We start from the raw sequence: 16,590 nt of genomic DNA on the forward strand, positions 1-16,590 counted from the left end.
TTTGTTTTAGGGCTAAGCGCTTTGTACAAATGCCATCTAATGCAATGAAAATGGCTTGCCTAATGTAGCCAACTTGTCGGATTGTTATTGACCGAAACGTTTCTTCAATGATGGTCATGGTTCAGCTAGCCAACAACTTTGGAAGGGAAGAGACAAAGGCTTACTTCAGGTTGATGTCTCCACCGATTTCAAAGTATATCTTTACCATTTTTTGAAAATGTCTGTCAATGCCATTTCTGGCAAATTACACACACTTCATCTCAAAGAGTTGTCTTCGCATTTTCTCTTATTTTTGGTCAGTATCTCTGCAGAAAACTTCATGTAGGATTCTGATGTTGAAGGCAAAATCCTGGGAAGTAAGAAAAATATTTTTGTCCTGAATCCCAAGGGAATTCTACCAATCTCTGCGGATTCCTAAGAACCGGGAAGTTAGTTTTGACAGGATGATATACTTTTCTCGTTCCACCAAATTTTTGGTCACCATCCAAGTATAGAAGTCTTGGATCCTTTGAGTCCATTTTGAAACTTTGATGTCGTCCAAGGTGAAAGTGGGAAATCTAGTTCCAACTGGTTTTGACGCCATGGGTTCATGTCTTCTTTATGGGATTGGTTCATCCATCATGCCTTCTTGATCCTCCTCTACTTCAGATATTTCTGGGTCTCTTGGATGGCTTCCAAATATTGGGGGATTTTCTTCTTCAGAAGAGTTTGTTGTGGAATCATTGCTTGATTGAGAGCTATCTTCCATTGTATCATCATCTAATGAATTTAGAGATTCTGACCATGTGGTATCTCCTTTTGACATGTATCTTGGCTGGGAGACATAGGGGTCCGGAGTCTTGTGATCAGAGATCATCTGACTTTCGAGGTTGAACCCCTTTGAACTTTCTTCTTCATCTCCCTTTTCTTGGTTTGTTTCTGGGCTGCAAGGGCATCTTTCCTTTCCCAAACCATTTTTGCGATATCAAATTCAGTTTTTTTCTTTCAAAAGTTGGGTGAAAAAAATGGGATTTTGCGAGGTAGTTGGAAAAGTAGAAAGGGTGTAGTCCAATTTTGGTGGGGAATATGCTTGTGGCGACATGGGGTAGAAGGTAGATTTTGAAGGGAGAAGTGGGGTTTTTTATGGCTCAAAGTGGTCATTTCCCATAAGTTGAATTTGTTCCTTGATGGAAATCATCTCCTTTTGTTGTTGTTGGAAGAACTAGAAAAGTGAAGTTCTTGGCAGACAAATTTTATATTGTAAATTGGTCAATCTTAGTTCCAAGGCTTTGATTAGTCCTGCATGGTGAGACAATGTCTGCTCCACCTTTTTCTCAATTGTTTCCACTTTTCTCATCATCTTGTTTTGTGTATGGGCCACGTTTTTTATGGTGTTGTCACTATTGTTGAGCACTTTGTTTGACAGATGGAATTTTTTGATTGTCAGTTAATTGTTGCTTCGATGTCACTTGTTGGGGGTTTTTCTCCAATAGGAAGTACTATGTTTTTCTTCGGGATTTTTGGAGCATGGTTGATACCTTCTTTTTCAAAAGGTTGGAGTGAAAGAAAATCTTGAGTATGACTGGAGCTTGAAGGACTTAGCATGAATATTTGTGGTTGTGTGGACTTTTAGGTTGATGGAGTTTTAGGCTCATGTGGCTTTTTGGACTTTGGGGTATGAACTGATGGTGGTTCGGATTTGGGTGTTATTTCGCTGTCTCCCCAGCTTGGAGTGAACTTTTCTGGTAATTTTGGCCATTCCTGGGGTTTATAACTGACAAGAAATTCATATTTACCTGGACGGCTTAATGAGCTAACTGAAGGATCATTATTTTCATATTTGGCTCGAAATTTTTTCCAGTGGTTTTTCCCTTTTTCTTGGATTTTGGTTTGGTTTCATTGAGGCTGAACCTTTCCCAATGACGCTAACGGTGATCATCATATTCTCCAATTGGATCTTCCAAACAGTCTTGGCAGTCGCAACCAAGATCCCAAGGACAGTGCCCCATAAAGGGGCATTTGAACCACCAAACTTGTTTGCCCTGTTTGTCAAAGTATTGGCACTAGTCATGTTCCTCCATGATGCTTTGTATTTTTCAGAAGAACTCTCTATCAGGTTCAGGGTATGTATTTGTTATATCTTTTGGTTGAATCATTTGGCAAGAAAAGATGGTTTTATTGGGTTTTTTGAGATGGGAATGGTCAAAGTTTATGGAAATGGTTTTGTCATTTCTTTTGGTAAAAGTTGGCTCTCCAAAATGCAGAGATTGTTCTAGTTCCCTTAACTTTTCATAATTTGTGATCCATGAATCAGGAAGGATTGTGACAAGCTCATCTCTGGAAATTTGTCTGGGTATTTGGGTGCACATGGTGTTTCCTTTGGTAGCATCAATGTTCAAGAGTAAAGCATTTTCTCCTTCGGGAAGGTAGAGATCCATGACATGATTTTGGAGCCGCCACGCCATTTGGTGATGAAGAGTGGCCTGGATAGAATCTTTGGCTTGTGGGGCTCCCTGGATTTGGACTTAGATTTTTAGGGCTTCGGTTAAGTACTGGTCATAAAGGGACATGTTGAAATTTGGAAAGATAGTTATAAACACTGTCCCAGCATTTAGGGTAACTTCGGTAGTACCCAAATTTGCATGTTGGTACTCCAAGTATATTGTATCTAGAAGAGAAAGTTGAGCAACAACAAGTTGACCTTTTCTTCCATGATATGTTAAAGCGATTCGGATAGCACCGAAATGGATATGGGTAAAACCATGATTTCTCCATTGTCTAGGAAAATCATCTGGGATTTGAAGGGTAATAAATTGTTTCTCTCGAGTGGCAAGAATAGGATGCAGGTCAAGTTTTGAGGCACCAACATATTCTTTGACTCCTTTTGGTCTGTGTTGTTTAAGAAACTGATTTGGGTCCATGGTGCAAATGATTTTTTAGCAAAGGCTGAGTAAGGGTTTATGAGTGGTAGTTCAGTGGAGGTTACTTTTTGTTCGTCGGGTAGGATATCTACTTCATAGAGATAATCATATATTTTTGGACAAGGTTTTATATAAAGTAAAGGACATATTCATTTTTTCAAGGGAAAAGGATGATGAAAATGACTCAGACATATTTAGTAAACTCTAACTCCCTAGTTCCCTGCTCCAAAACAATTTTCCCACCCTTAAGAAATAACTTAGACATTTTTGGCTTAACAAGATGCACAAAACTAAGTTCTGCCTATTTGGGACAGCCTATGCACTTCTTTATAGTGTAGATTGCCTAATTACACTAGGCAGCTTTTGAGACAATCAGTTGACAAGCCCCAACTAATGAGCAAACATAGGGAACATGAAATCATCCATGATCCAAAAACGTGCCTCAACTTAGCCCTATGATCAGTCATGCTTGAATGGGGCAGTTGTAACCGCTCAACCGCCTTGTCATGTGCACTGCATGCCTGTTTTGGCCAGCTTTCTGCATGCCACAGGCTGGCATTGCGCCCAGCCTTTCCCATTGACACTGCTCCGCCCCAATGCCATGACCATAGCTTACCGTATTTTGACTTAGCCGCACTCGCTCATTGCCACAATTGCCCGCTTATGTCAAGTCGCCCTCAACTTGATCAAATCTGCACGCATCAATTATCATTGCTTGTTCCGCATTGCCTTGCCTTGTCTTTCCATGCCTTTGCCCCTGCTTTGACATGGCTTTGCTTTGTCATTGTCATGCTAACCTGCACGTCCAAGTGAAATGCGCCTTGCCTCCATTCAATGTGCGTTTGTCAACCCCGCATAGTCCGTCATGCCGAACTGCCCTTGATGATGTTGCCCCATTTTTTATGTTGTGTGACAAGGACATCATGAAAATCCTTGTCACAACCCACACCTACTGAGGACCTTTGTAGAGGGGCTAACAAACCACCCCCACCTGAAGAATTTGCCGTCCTCAACGAAGTAGTTTCCGCATTTTTTAGAACTACCATAGGCCCTAAATATGTTGCTGCTTGCTCATGTTCTTCCTCGTTAGGCTCATCTTCACTCTTTTCTTCACCATACAAAGTCGAAAGCCATTCAATTTTTGGACAGTCCCTCGCCATGTGTGGTCCTTTGCAAATAAAACAGCCATCAAACTTGCTGTTTTGCCCCTTATTTGTCGAACGTCCGGCACATTGCTTTTCCTTTCCATTGCCATTTCCTTCAACAGCATTACCCTTGTCATTTCCAATTTTCCTCCACTCAGCCTTGTTCTTGTTCCCGTTTTTGGACTTTGAAGTAGTAAAGAAATCAGAACATTCCTGCCCTAGCCCGAAGTCACCCAAAGCATTCACAACAGTGATGGCACTAGGAAGGTCTTTCACATTCTGCCTTCAGAGTTCCATCTACGCCCACGACTGCAACCCATAAAGGAAATTATGCAGCTTGTCTTGCTTAGACATGTTGCTAATATCCAGCATCAAAGAACTGAAATCTTTGACATATTTCCTGACCGTTCTAGTTTGTCTCAACTTTTTCAAACGATCTCTAGCAATCCAGCCCGCATTGCTAGGAAAGAATTGATCCATCAACTCTTTCTTCAGCCCTTCCCAAGAGTCAATCTTCAGCCTACTAGCACTTACATCATCTGCCACGCGCGTCCGCCACCAAAGCTTTGCATTGTCCACCAAGTATAAAGCCGTAATGGTGACCTTGTCTTCATGTTGCACATAGGCAGCCTGAAAGTACTGCTCCATATACCACAAAAAAATTTCGAGTTTCTTGGCACTCTGTGCACCATAAACTCCTTAGGCTCCGGAATTTTGACCTTGGTACGATCTTCCCCACGCTGTGCTTTATCATTACCAATAGCACGATGCAACATCACATTTTCTGCTTTCAGATCTGCGCACTCTTGGCTCAGCCTGTTCATCTCAGCCTCAAGATACGCGAGACGAGTCACAATGGTCAGAAATTGATCCCCATCAACAGTTCCTACGAGTGCCTCTAATGCAGTATATTTTCCCTCAGTTCTGCATTGCCACCAGCCATCTTTCACGAAATTCAACCATCGTACATCGTGTATTCACCTTGATCCAACCGCGCTCTGATACTAGTTGTCACAGGGGTGATTTAGGAACTTTTTAGACTTAGACAGATTTAGGCAGCAAATAAAGTAAAAGGCATACACAAAAATTACAGGAATTTCTCCCCAACTTGTATTAAAATGGGAATAGAAGAACACAATAAACCAACCCTATGGCCAAGACAAAGAACTCCTTAGTTCCCTTCCCCAAAATGATTTTCCCACCCTTAGGAAATACCTTAGACGTTTTTGGCTTAGGAAGATGCACAAAACTAAGTTCTGCCTATTTGGGATAGCCTATGCACTTATTTATAGTGTAGGCTGCCCAATTACACTTGGCAGCTTTTAAGACAATTAGTTGACAACCCCCAACTGATGACCAAATATAGGGAACATGCTAAAAATGTGTATAACTAAGCCATACAATCAGCCATGATCCAAAAACGTGCCTCAACTTAGCCCCATGATCAGTCATGCTTGAACGGGCCGTTGTAATCGCTCAACTGCCCTGTCATGTGCATTGCATGCTTGTTTTGGCCAGCTTTCTGCATGCCCAAGGCTGGGATTGCTCCCAGCCTTGCCCTTTGACACTGCTCTGCCCCAATGCCATGACTATAGCTTGCCACATTTTGACTTAGCCGCATACGCCCATTGCCACAGCTGCCCGCTTATGTCAAGTTGCCCTCAACTTGATCAAATTTGCTCGTATCAATTGTCATTGCTTGTCCCGCATTGCCTTGTTTTGTCTTTCCATGTCTTTGTCCCTACTTTGACATGGCTTTGCTTAGCCATTGTCATACCAACCTGTGATGACCTGGCTGGTCGTCTTAAGAATTAACGCCCCAATCCCCTATTAACTACTTTCCCCAAGTTTATTTCTGCTAATGCGATTTGCTGGGATGTTCGGTTTTGAATTTCGAAGAGTTTTGGGACACTTAGTCCCTAAATGAGAGCTTAAGTGTTGGAAAGTTGACCATAGTTGGAACAGTGTGAAGACGGCCTCAAAATGGAAATCTGATGGTTTCGTTAGCTCCGTTGGGTATTTTAGGGTTGGAAGCGTGTTCGGATTGTGTTTTGGAGGTCCGTAGCTAATTTAGGCTTGAAATGCCGAAAGTTGAATTTTTGAAATTTTCGGTCTGATAGTGAGATTTTGATCTGAGGGTCGGAATGGGATTTCGAGAGTTACAGTAGTTCCGTTGTGTCATTCAGGATGTGTGTGCGAAATTTCAGGTCATTCAGACGAGGTTTGATAGACTTTTTGATCAAAAGCGTATTTTGAGAAATTTGGAGTTCTTAGGCTTAAATCCATGGTTAATTCGAGGTTTCGATGTTGTTTTAGGTGCTTTAAGGATTGGTACAAGTTTGAATAAGGTATTAGGTGATGTTGGTGCTTTTGGTTGAGGTCTCGGGGGCCTCGGGGTGATTTCGGATGGTTGACGGGAAGTTTGAGAAATTGTTGCAGCTGTTGTATTTTTTTTGCTGCTTCTGGTATTTTCGCATCTGCGGTTTGGGGACCGCAGATGCGGAGCCATAGAAGCGGCTAAGGAGCCGCATAAGCGAAAATTGGTCATCTCTCCAGGAACCGCAGATGCGGTATATTTTCCGCAGATGCGGTATATTTTCCGCAGAAGCGGTACCGCACCTGCGGGTAAAGGGCCGCAGATGCGGAATCTGGCCTTAAGTGGGAAGTCGCAGATGCGACATTTGTTCCGCAAAAGAGGGACCGCAGATGTGGTCCCAGGACCGCAGATGCGGAAACTGTTGGGCATTATTTTAAAAGGGGTTCCGCGACTTGGGAGATTATTTCCACCATTTCTAATCGTTTTTGAAGCTTTTGAGAGTGATTTTTGAGGAACACAAAGGGGAATCGCTTGGAGGTAACATCCTTGACTTCATAACTCGTTTTTATGTGATTAAAAACCTAATTAGTTGTGAGAAATTTGAAAAAAAATGGGTAATTAGGGCTTGAGTTTAAGATGCCTTTAAATAAGGATTTGAGGGGTCATTTGGACTCCGATTTTAGTGTTCTTGTTATGTATAGACTCGTCAGAGTACGAGGTTTCTGAAAATATAAATTTCACCTGATTCCGAGAGGTAGGCCCAAGGGGTGTTTTGGTTATTTTACATAATTTTGTGTATTAACTTAGAATTTAATTGTAGAATCAGTTACTTGAAGTGTTATTTACATTATGAAATTGAATTGAATAGATTTGGGCCATTTGGAGTCGAGTACTCATGACAAAGACGTGGTGTTGGGTTGATTTTGAGCCGGTTCGAGGTAAGTGACTTATCTAACCTTGTGTGGGGGACCTCCCCCTTATGATATGATATATTTGGTAATTGAAATGCCTTGTATGTGAGGTGACGAGTGCGTACTTGAGCTTATTTTTGAAAATCCGGTTTTACTTTAAGTATTTCAATTGAGTTCCTTTTTCCTGCTTTATTCTACTTGCGAATTTAGCCTGTTATAGTTTAGAAAAGCATGTTTAGTTGATTTAATTGCCTATCTGCTTAAACTGCCTTAATTGCATTACGTGAAGCATGTTAGGTTAGAATTAATTGTTACTTGGTACGAAAATTTGCATTTAATTGTGTATTCTTGTGTTGGTTCTATGTGTTCTTAATTTGGGACTACGGGATGGCATCCCGGGAGATCCTCTGTACGTATTTATGATCTGGACTGAGGTGCGGGATACCAAGAGATCCTTGGCACGTATATTGAGGATACCAAGAGATCCTCGGGATACCAAGAGATCCCTAGCATATACTGAGGATACCAAGAGATCCTCGGGATACCAAGAGATCCCTAGCATTTATTGAGGATACCAAGAGATCCCTGGCATTTATTGAGGATACCAAGAGATCTGTAGCATTTATTGAGGATACCAAGAAATCCGTAGCATTTATTGAGGATACCAAGAGATCTCTAGCATACATTGAGGATACCAAGAGATCCTCGGGATACCAAGAGATCCCTAGCATACATTGAGGATACCAAGAGATCCTCGGGATACCAAGAGATCCCTAGCATATATTGAGGGTACTAAGAGATCCTCGGGATACTGAGAGATCCCCGGTTATCATCCTTGTTATGAGTGGTACTTCCTGGTGTTTGCCATTATTTCTGTTTCCGTTATTGTACTCCTTATTATCCTGTGTAGATTCTTACTGTAGATTTTCAACTGTACTGCTTATCTTATATTGTCATGTCTCATATTCTCTATATTTATTTAATCTCGGTAGGGCCCTGACCTTCCTCGTCACTACCCAATCTAGGTTAGGCTTGGCACTTACTGAGTACCGCTGTGATGTACTCATGCCTCTTCTACGCATGTTTTCCATGTGCAGATCCAGGTACTTCTACTCAGGCCTACCATCCTCGAGGGAGGCGACTGCTTAGAGACTTCGAGGTACATCTGCCGCATCCGCTGACCGAGAAGTCCCTTTCTATTCCTACTTTTAGTATTTAGCCCTTCTGTACTTTCTATTTTTATTAGACAAATTCCGGAGTTAGAGCTATGTAGTATTTCCTTTCCTTAGCTTGTGATTCGTGGGTTTTCGGGTCTTGGATTTGGATATTGGTTTTGAGATTTATAAATGGTGTATGCCGAGCAGCACATTTAAACACTATTATTGCTTTATTTCTGTTTTTAAATTGTTTACTTCCGCAAGTTTTGGTTATCTTCTACAATTTAGGCTTACCTAGTCGTAAAGACTAGGTGCCGTCACGATGGTTCACGGAGGGCGAACCGGGGTCGTGACACAGCCGGAACGTCCAAGTGAAATGCGTCTTACCTTCGTTCAAGGTGCGTTTGTCAACCCTGCATAGTCCGTCATGCCAAGCTGCCTGTCATGATATTGCCCCATTTTTCAGGTTGTGTGCCAAGGTTATCATGAAAATCCTTGTCACAACCCACACCTGCCGAGGACTTTTGTCAAGGGGCTAACACCCTTAACAACTATTCTCTATTATGCTTCCGCTCTCTCTCTTCCTATTTTTCCCTTTCCTCTTTCTCTCTTAATACTAGATGAGGAAAGGCCACTATACGGGCCCAACATTATAATTTTAAAATTATTATTTGTCGGTTCTTAGTTAATTTTTTAATAAATGAATTATCATTATTATATGCATTTAATCATGGATAGAGAATGATATTGAGGATCACAATTTACAATTATTTATTTTAATAATTTACATAAAATTAGGCTACAAATCATAACATGTTTAAGTTTCTTCAATTAACATAAAAAGAGTACGTGATATAATACTCATTTAAACCTCTGTTAATGTCAAATACAAAAAACAAATTAAAAATTGATATCAATGGTATTATTTCCCCACGGTATTCGAATATTTTACAAGAGAATACATTAAAAAGCTATAAGTGTCATCTATATTAATAATTTTCTAGATAAAAAGCATATCAATCTATCTTCTATAAACTAATCTGGAATACATCCAAATTGGTCTTGCCAGTGCTTCGACAATGGAAACAATTAGCTATTCGATGAAAGAAATGTCATTCCTTATAATACGATAAAAGATGGGAAAAGTCTATGATTTTAATTCATATCTTCTATACATCAAAATTAAGAATTTTTTTAGTACAATAAGGAAAGAGAACTTCCAAGGGGATTTGCATTCCTAATGAGGCAATTTACTACTTCAAAGAGAACACTGGACACTAAAACAAATATTAACGGGATATAAATTATTATTTTTTACATGATATAAATTGTAGGAACTCAATATAGCAGTTCAAATTATATTTTGTTATAACTCATTTAAAATAATGTTAACTGATGATAAAATAATAAACCTTTGATAGAAGTCTATATAAATTATACGGATTTTAATTTTTTCCTCAATTTAAGGAGATGGGAGAAATGTTTTTATTTTTCATAGAATTATCATATGTTATTTTTCATAATGAAACCATATAAAAATTATAATAGGTAGTATTTAAGACAATTTATTGGTAGTTGAAAACTTGTCAAGAATGGAGTTCAAACCATATAGATTATACTTTCACATCAATTAAATATATAACATATAGCCTCCCAGTATAGTAGGAACAAATCTCATTGCTTAAATTAACTTTTCAAGTTTAACAAACTATACCTTTTAAAAATACTTTTGAATTTTAAATTTTTTTAGTTTGAAATCGCTTTCAAAAAATGTGGATAGATGAAACCATTTAATTTTCATTTTTAAACTACTTTAAAATAGTATAGGTATATGAAAATCTTGTAAAATATCTATCGATACTTCTTTTTGTTGCCCTATTATTTAAAATTAATTTTACTTTCTCTATGAAAACTTCTACTATTTGACTAAAACAAAATTAAAAATTTTACCAAATGAGAAAAAAGTTCATAGTACCTCTTGCAAAAATGTCTAATCTAACACTGACATACAGTGCATTTAAGAAAAAAGTTTCACAGTACTTCATGCAAAAAGGAGAGCTGTGTGGGTTCACATATATCAAATATTACATGTTAAGAAATTCAAGGAGGGGCATTATTTAAAAAATACAAACAGTGCAGGAGTTTTAGGAAATGACATAAATGCCCTTGGGCGACCATTTTTTCATTTCTATGTAATAGAAAAATGTGATCATTCTACTCTCTATTTGTTTACTATGAATAGGTGAGTATTATCAAAGACCAAAGAGAAACATGGCCTTTCCATCATCGATGTGGGATATTAACACCCTGCACGTCCTGATAACTGGAACAAGACAATATGGGAACCTAATATTGGGTGAAACATGAATTTGGTGGGCAATGACTATGATACCGTAATAAAGAAATGGATCTTAGACCTAACTCAACGCGTTAAAAGCTAGCTCAAGATATGAGAATTGCCCATGACCATATAAGGAGAAATACCACCACCATTGTGAGGCATACATATATACATATATACACAAAACCAGTGTATTTTTATTTATCATAGTAGGTAATTTACCTTATTTTTAAGTTACTAATTTTAATTATTTGGATAATTATATAAAATTATCTTTTAGTGTGATGACCCAGAAGGTCATTACTTGTTTTAATAAAATAAATTTTGCGTTCTGAGGCCTTAAAAATCTCTTTTTATCTCACCTCGTATTGCATGCGCAGTCCGAGCGCATTTCCGGAAAGCTTTCATGTGAAATATAAGAAACTTTATGAAATTGGTCTTTAAAATTGGTTAAAGTTGACTTTGGTCAACATTCTTGGTAAACGGACCGGACCCGTGATCCGATGGTCTTGTAGGGTCCGTAGTAAAATAGGGGACTTGGGCATATGCCCGGAATCAAATTCCGAGATACCAAATCTGAGAACAAGAATATTTAGAGAAAATTGTTGCTAGAAAATATAAAGGCTTTTGAAATGAAATAATGCGTGTTATTGACGGTATCGGGACCGTATCTTGGTTCCGGAGCCCGGTACAGATTTAAAATATTAATTAAGTTGAATCTATGCAATTTGGTAAAGATCGGAATTGATTTGGTATAAAACATACCTATAGTTGAGAAAATAGTAATTTCAATGTTCTTGAGTGATTTTTATGAATTTGAGGTTGAATCCGTAGTTGTTGATGTTATTTTGATGATTTGATTGCATGAGCAAGTCCGTATGATGTTTTTAGACTTACGTGCATGATTAGTTTGGAGCTCCGAGGGTTCGGGTGAGTTTTGGATAGGCCACGGGGTGAATTTAGACTTAGAAAATAACAGTTGCAGGTTCAGAGAAGTTGCAGGTCTCAAAAGTGAGCTTCGCGGTCCGGTGAATCTTCGTGACCACAGTGGGGTTTTCGCGGTCAGTACTGGGCAAGGCCATGTCTTCGCGATGGGTTTTGGATCGGGTTGCGCGCCGTAACAATAAATAATAAAAGTGGATATTGATTTGTTATGTTTCCTTATTCTTACTGATGTGAACTTTAAAACGTTCTTTATGTTTTTCTCCTGAGTTACTGTTGGTACTTGATATTCCCCCGCAGCATGTTCCCCTTCCCATCTTTAACTGCTAGTTCCCGTTATTATTACTTGTCGTATATGCTTTAGCTGCACAGGTTTAGTTGGTAGTCTTGTCCTAGCCTCGTCAGTACTTCGCCGAGGTTAGGCTCGACACTTATCAGCACATGGGGTCGGTTGTGCTGATACTACACTCTGCATTGTGTGCAGATCTCGGTGCTGGAGCTTTTGGACCACAGTGAGGTTGCTGCCTGAAAGTCCATCAGGATACCAGAGGTAGTCCTGCAGGCGTTCGCAGGCCTTGGTGTCCCCTTCTATCTTTTCATTATGTTCTTATGTATTTCAGAGATAGATTTGTATTATTTTCCTTCAGACAACTAGTTGTAGTATTCTTAGATAGTCCGTGGCATTGTGACACCAAATTTTGGGTAGAATTGTATGTTGGATTCTGTACTAGTATATGGTTAAACTATTAGTTTTCATCTTTCGCATTTCTGTTCATTATAATTATTCCACTGTTGATCACCTATTATATTGAATTGTCAAAAAGGCTAAGTAAAAGGGTTAATGATTCTATAATACTCGACTTGCCTAGATTTCACGAGTAGGTGCCATCATGACTCCTGAGGGTGGAAAATTTGGGTCGTGACAAGTTGGTATCACAGCTCTAGGTTGCTTAGGTCTCACAATTCACGGTCAAGCTTGGTAGAGTCTGTGGGATCGGTACGGAGACGTCTGTGCTTATCCCCCAGAGGCTACAGAGTTAGGAACAGTTTCACTTCTATTCACCTCTGCCGTGCGGTTTTTTCTCAATACTAATTGAATTTCTAGTCTGTTATTTCGTAGATGGCAAGAACACGTGCTTCTTCATCCACTGACCAGCAATCCGAGCCCCTAGCAGCAGTTCCCATGAGGGGCAGAGGACGAGGCCGAGGCTGTGCTAGGGGCCGAGGTAGGGGTAAAGCTTAGCCCAGAGCAGCAGCACCAGTGGCGGAGCCTCAGGTAGAGTTTGATGATGAGGTTCCGGCCTAGACAGTTCCGGTGGGCCCAGTTCAGGTCCCAGAGGGGTTCATTACTACCCCTGTACTCCAGGATGCTCTGGTCCGTCTAATGGGCCTTATGGAGTGTGCTTACTTCTTGTAGCACCAGCCGTCTCTCAGACTGGGGGAGGATCACAGACTCCCACTACCCGCACTCCAGAGCAGATGGCTCCCCAGTTTCAGACTCCAGCAGCTCAGCCAGTTGGAGCAGTTTAGCTGGGTGTAGTAGCTCAGACCGGTGATGGAGCAACTTTGTCTGCCGATGCTTTGTGGAGATATGACAGGTTCACCAAGCTATTCACTACTACTTATGGTGGTACATCTTCAGAGGATCCCCAGGATTACTTAGACAGTTGTCATGAGGTTCTTCGGAACATGGCGATAGTGGAGACCAATGGGGTCGACCTTGCTGCTTTGCATCTGTCAGGTTCTGCCAAGACGTGGTGGAGTGATTATTGTTTGGCTAGGCCAGCTGGGTCGCCTACCTTGACTTGGGATCAGTTCTCTCAACTATTTCTGGAGAAGTTTCTTCATATCACTCAGAGGGAGGACTATCGGAGGCAGTTTGAGCGTCTCCAGCAGGGTTCTATGACTGTCACTCAGTACGAGACCAGATTCATTGCTTTGGCCCGTCATGATCTTATCATACTTCCTACTGAGAGAGAGAGAGAGAGAGGAGGTTCATTGAGGGACTCGATAAGCCGATTCGATTGCAGATGGCTAACGAGACTGGGAGCGAGATTTCTTTCCAGGATGCGGCCAATGTGGCCAGAAGAGTAGAGATGGTTCTATCACAGGGTAGTGGTCAGGGGTCTGACAAGAGGCCCCGCCGTCATTCAGGCAGGTTCAGTGGTGCCTCATCTGGAAGCAGGGATTCTTTTGGTAGGGGCCATCCTCCCAGGCCGTTTCATTCAGCACTTCAGACTTCTCATGGTGCTTCAGGTGGTCGTAGTTCTCATATGCAGTATTCTGATCAGCAGTCCTACAACGCGCACCATCAGTTCCTATCAGAGCACCTCCTATTCAGAGCTATTCTCATGGTCAACCGGCCCACCAGGGTCAGTCTCAGTTCCCTCAGCCGCAGCACTCAGGTGGATGCTTTGAGTGCGGTAAGTATGGTTGTTGATACCCAATTTTTTCCTAGATATTTTAAGTATGCATAAATACCTTCAAAATAGCATATATATGCATAGATAAGCATGCACAAGATTTTTATAATTTTTTTCATAATTTTAAGGGTTTAAATTCATTTATTTCCTCCCCTTTTATTCATAAAAACCCCAATAATTATTTCTAAAATTATTGTTATGATAATTTATTTATTTGATTTCTATACTTATGCCAAAATATAACTAATATAATTTTTATGCATTGCATTTAGTATTTTTTTTATAGCTAAATTGCATATAATTGCAATGTTAGCCCATTTTAAGGTATAATTATATTTTATATGCGTAAAATTGGTATCTATATTTTTAAAATGATAACTATGTATTTTAAATCATTTTGTCACATTAAATTATTTTCCAGAAATTACCTATTATTTATTATAAATTAAAATAGGGAAAGTGACTATTTCAATAATAGCCAGATTTGGCTTTCAATTGTATCCCAAATCGGACTCAATCCCCAGCCCAATTTCCTATTAAATAACCCAACCCAGACCCTATAAACTCTTACCCAAACACGGAACCCACCTACCCGGCTGAATCCTGACCGTTGATTTCCTAGATCAACGATCCATACACACCCTTTCCTTTTTAATTCCTAAACGACCCCCTAGCCCTACTCATTTCCAAACCCCAGCTGCCTTCAGATGCTCTCGTCTCCCTTCTTTCTCAACCTAACCCTAATCATTCTTCAACCACTGCCTCCTTCTCCGGTCATCTTCGGCGACTACCTTTCAACCCCAAGCCTCCAATGGTCACTCCACCGCCTTGCTCATCATCTCTAAGGACTTCAAGGGTCCTGGACCATGCCGATTTGGATCTAGGGTTTCTGTTTTCTGTTATTCATGGCTTCTCCGGTGTGATTTTTGGCAAAATCACACCTTATATGTTACGATCGGTGAAGTTTACAACAGGTTCTTTCATTTCTATCTGGGTTTCCTTTGAAACCCTAACTCTCGTCTGAATCTCTCAGATTTGTGCTATTTTTATGCTTTAAGTCTGTTTCTTCCTATGTTTTGCACTATTCTCCAACTTCTTCTAAAAGACCCTCAAATTTAAACCATTTTACTTTCTTTAAAAATTAGGGTTTCTCGGAGTTTCTTCTACACTTGTTTTAAGCGATTTTTCTTTATGATTAAACCTTTTTCCTTTCTTATTTTGACTAATCTTATGTTCCTACTACTTTTTAACTCGACTTTGTTAAAAAGCCTTAATTTTTAAGACTTTCTTTGCTTTAGTTCTATGTGTTAGCCATGACTACTTGATTTTGCTAAGTTTCTGTTTGTTACCATGCTTTGAATGGGTTTTCTGCTAAGTCTTTAGCCTACCTATGTCACTTCTGTATGATTATATTCATCTTTTGCTTCTTTCTGTCTATATGGCTAACCTTGCCTGTTGCTACGCCTATTCGTTCCCCTCTATTTATATGTTGAAGTACAGAATCATGACTCCCTCTTGATTGATTCCGATTTCCTTAATTTATGGTTTCATTGCAATATTTCCTTTCAAAACCCTAAATTTCTACTCGTCTATTTAAATTGACTGATTACATTTCCTTATTTGCTGTGATACTTCATTCTTACTGAATCCTTTCCTTAATTGGTATATTCTGTACTTAGACCCAATCATATGCTCTATGCTTTTACTATCCCTTATATGGTAAAAATCAGTCTTTCTCAATTGATTTTCTTTCCTTGGTTATCCCTGTTGGTATCAGTTTAAGCTGTGATTCCTTGATTAAAGGGGAGTACTTGTATTAATTGGATTCTAATTGTGATTACTTCCATAATTGTGCTAAACCTTTACTTGTTACCTTATTTTCTGCCTGTTTTCAAAACTATAAATACCCTAAGTCTTTCATTAACGAACACTTGGTTTTCAAAACTACCTCTCTTACTAAAAATCTATGCTCTCCCCTCTCTCTTGTGCTATTTGTTGCTATTAGCCGGCTGCAAGCCAAGGCTAATCATCTGTGCTCTCTTGTTCTTTCATTCTGCTTACTTCTCTTTTCACTGGTATTTCCTAGTTTTAATTTAAAGCCTCAACAACAACATGATTCTCTTATTGTTTTAGTTTATCTTATTTCTAGTCTGCTTCTACTTGTGGTTCTGTTGTGAAACTTGTAGTTAAGTTACATTATCAGCATGTTGTTATGTCTCCCCTTCCCTTTAGATTAATGTATTCCCTTATGTGTGTTTCAAAGCATGCCTTGTCAACTATCTTTTACTTACTGTGTACTTACCATCTTATGAATCCCCAGATCACTATCCCCCTCTATGTGTTGGTGTTCTTCCTGACTGGTTTGTGATTAGGCCAGTGTCAATTATTTCTGAGCATGTCCAAACCAGTTCTAAGACCCTTGCTAGGTTATGTGTTTGCAGTCAAATGTCTATG

Source organism: Nicotiana tabacum, chromosome 22, assembly GCF_000715075.1.
Source record: "Nicotiana tabacum cultivar K326 chromosome 22, ASM71507v2, whole genome shotgun sequence".
NCBI classification, from domain to species: domain Eukaryota; kingdom Viridiplantae; phylum Streptophyta; class Magnoliopsida; order Solanales; family Solanaceae; genus Nicotiana; species Nicotiana tabacum.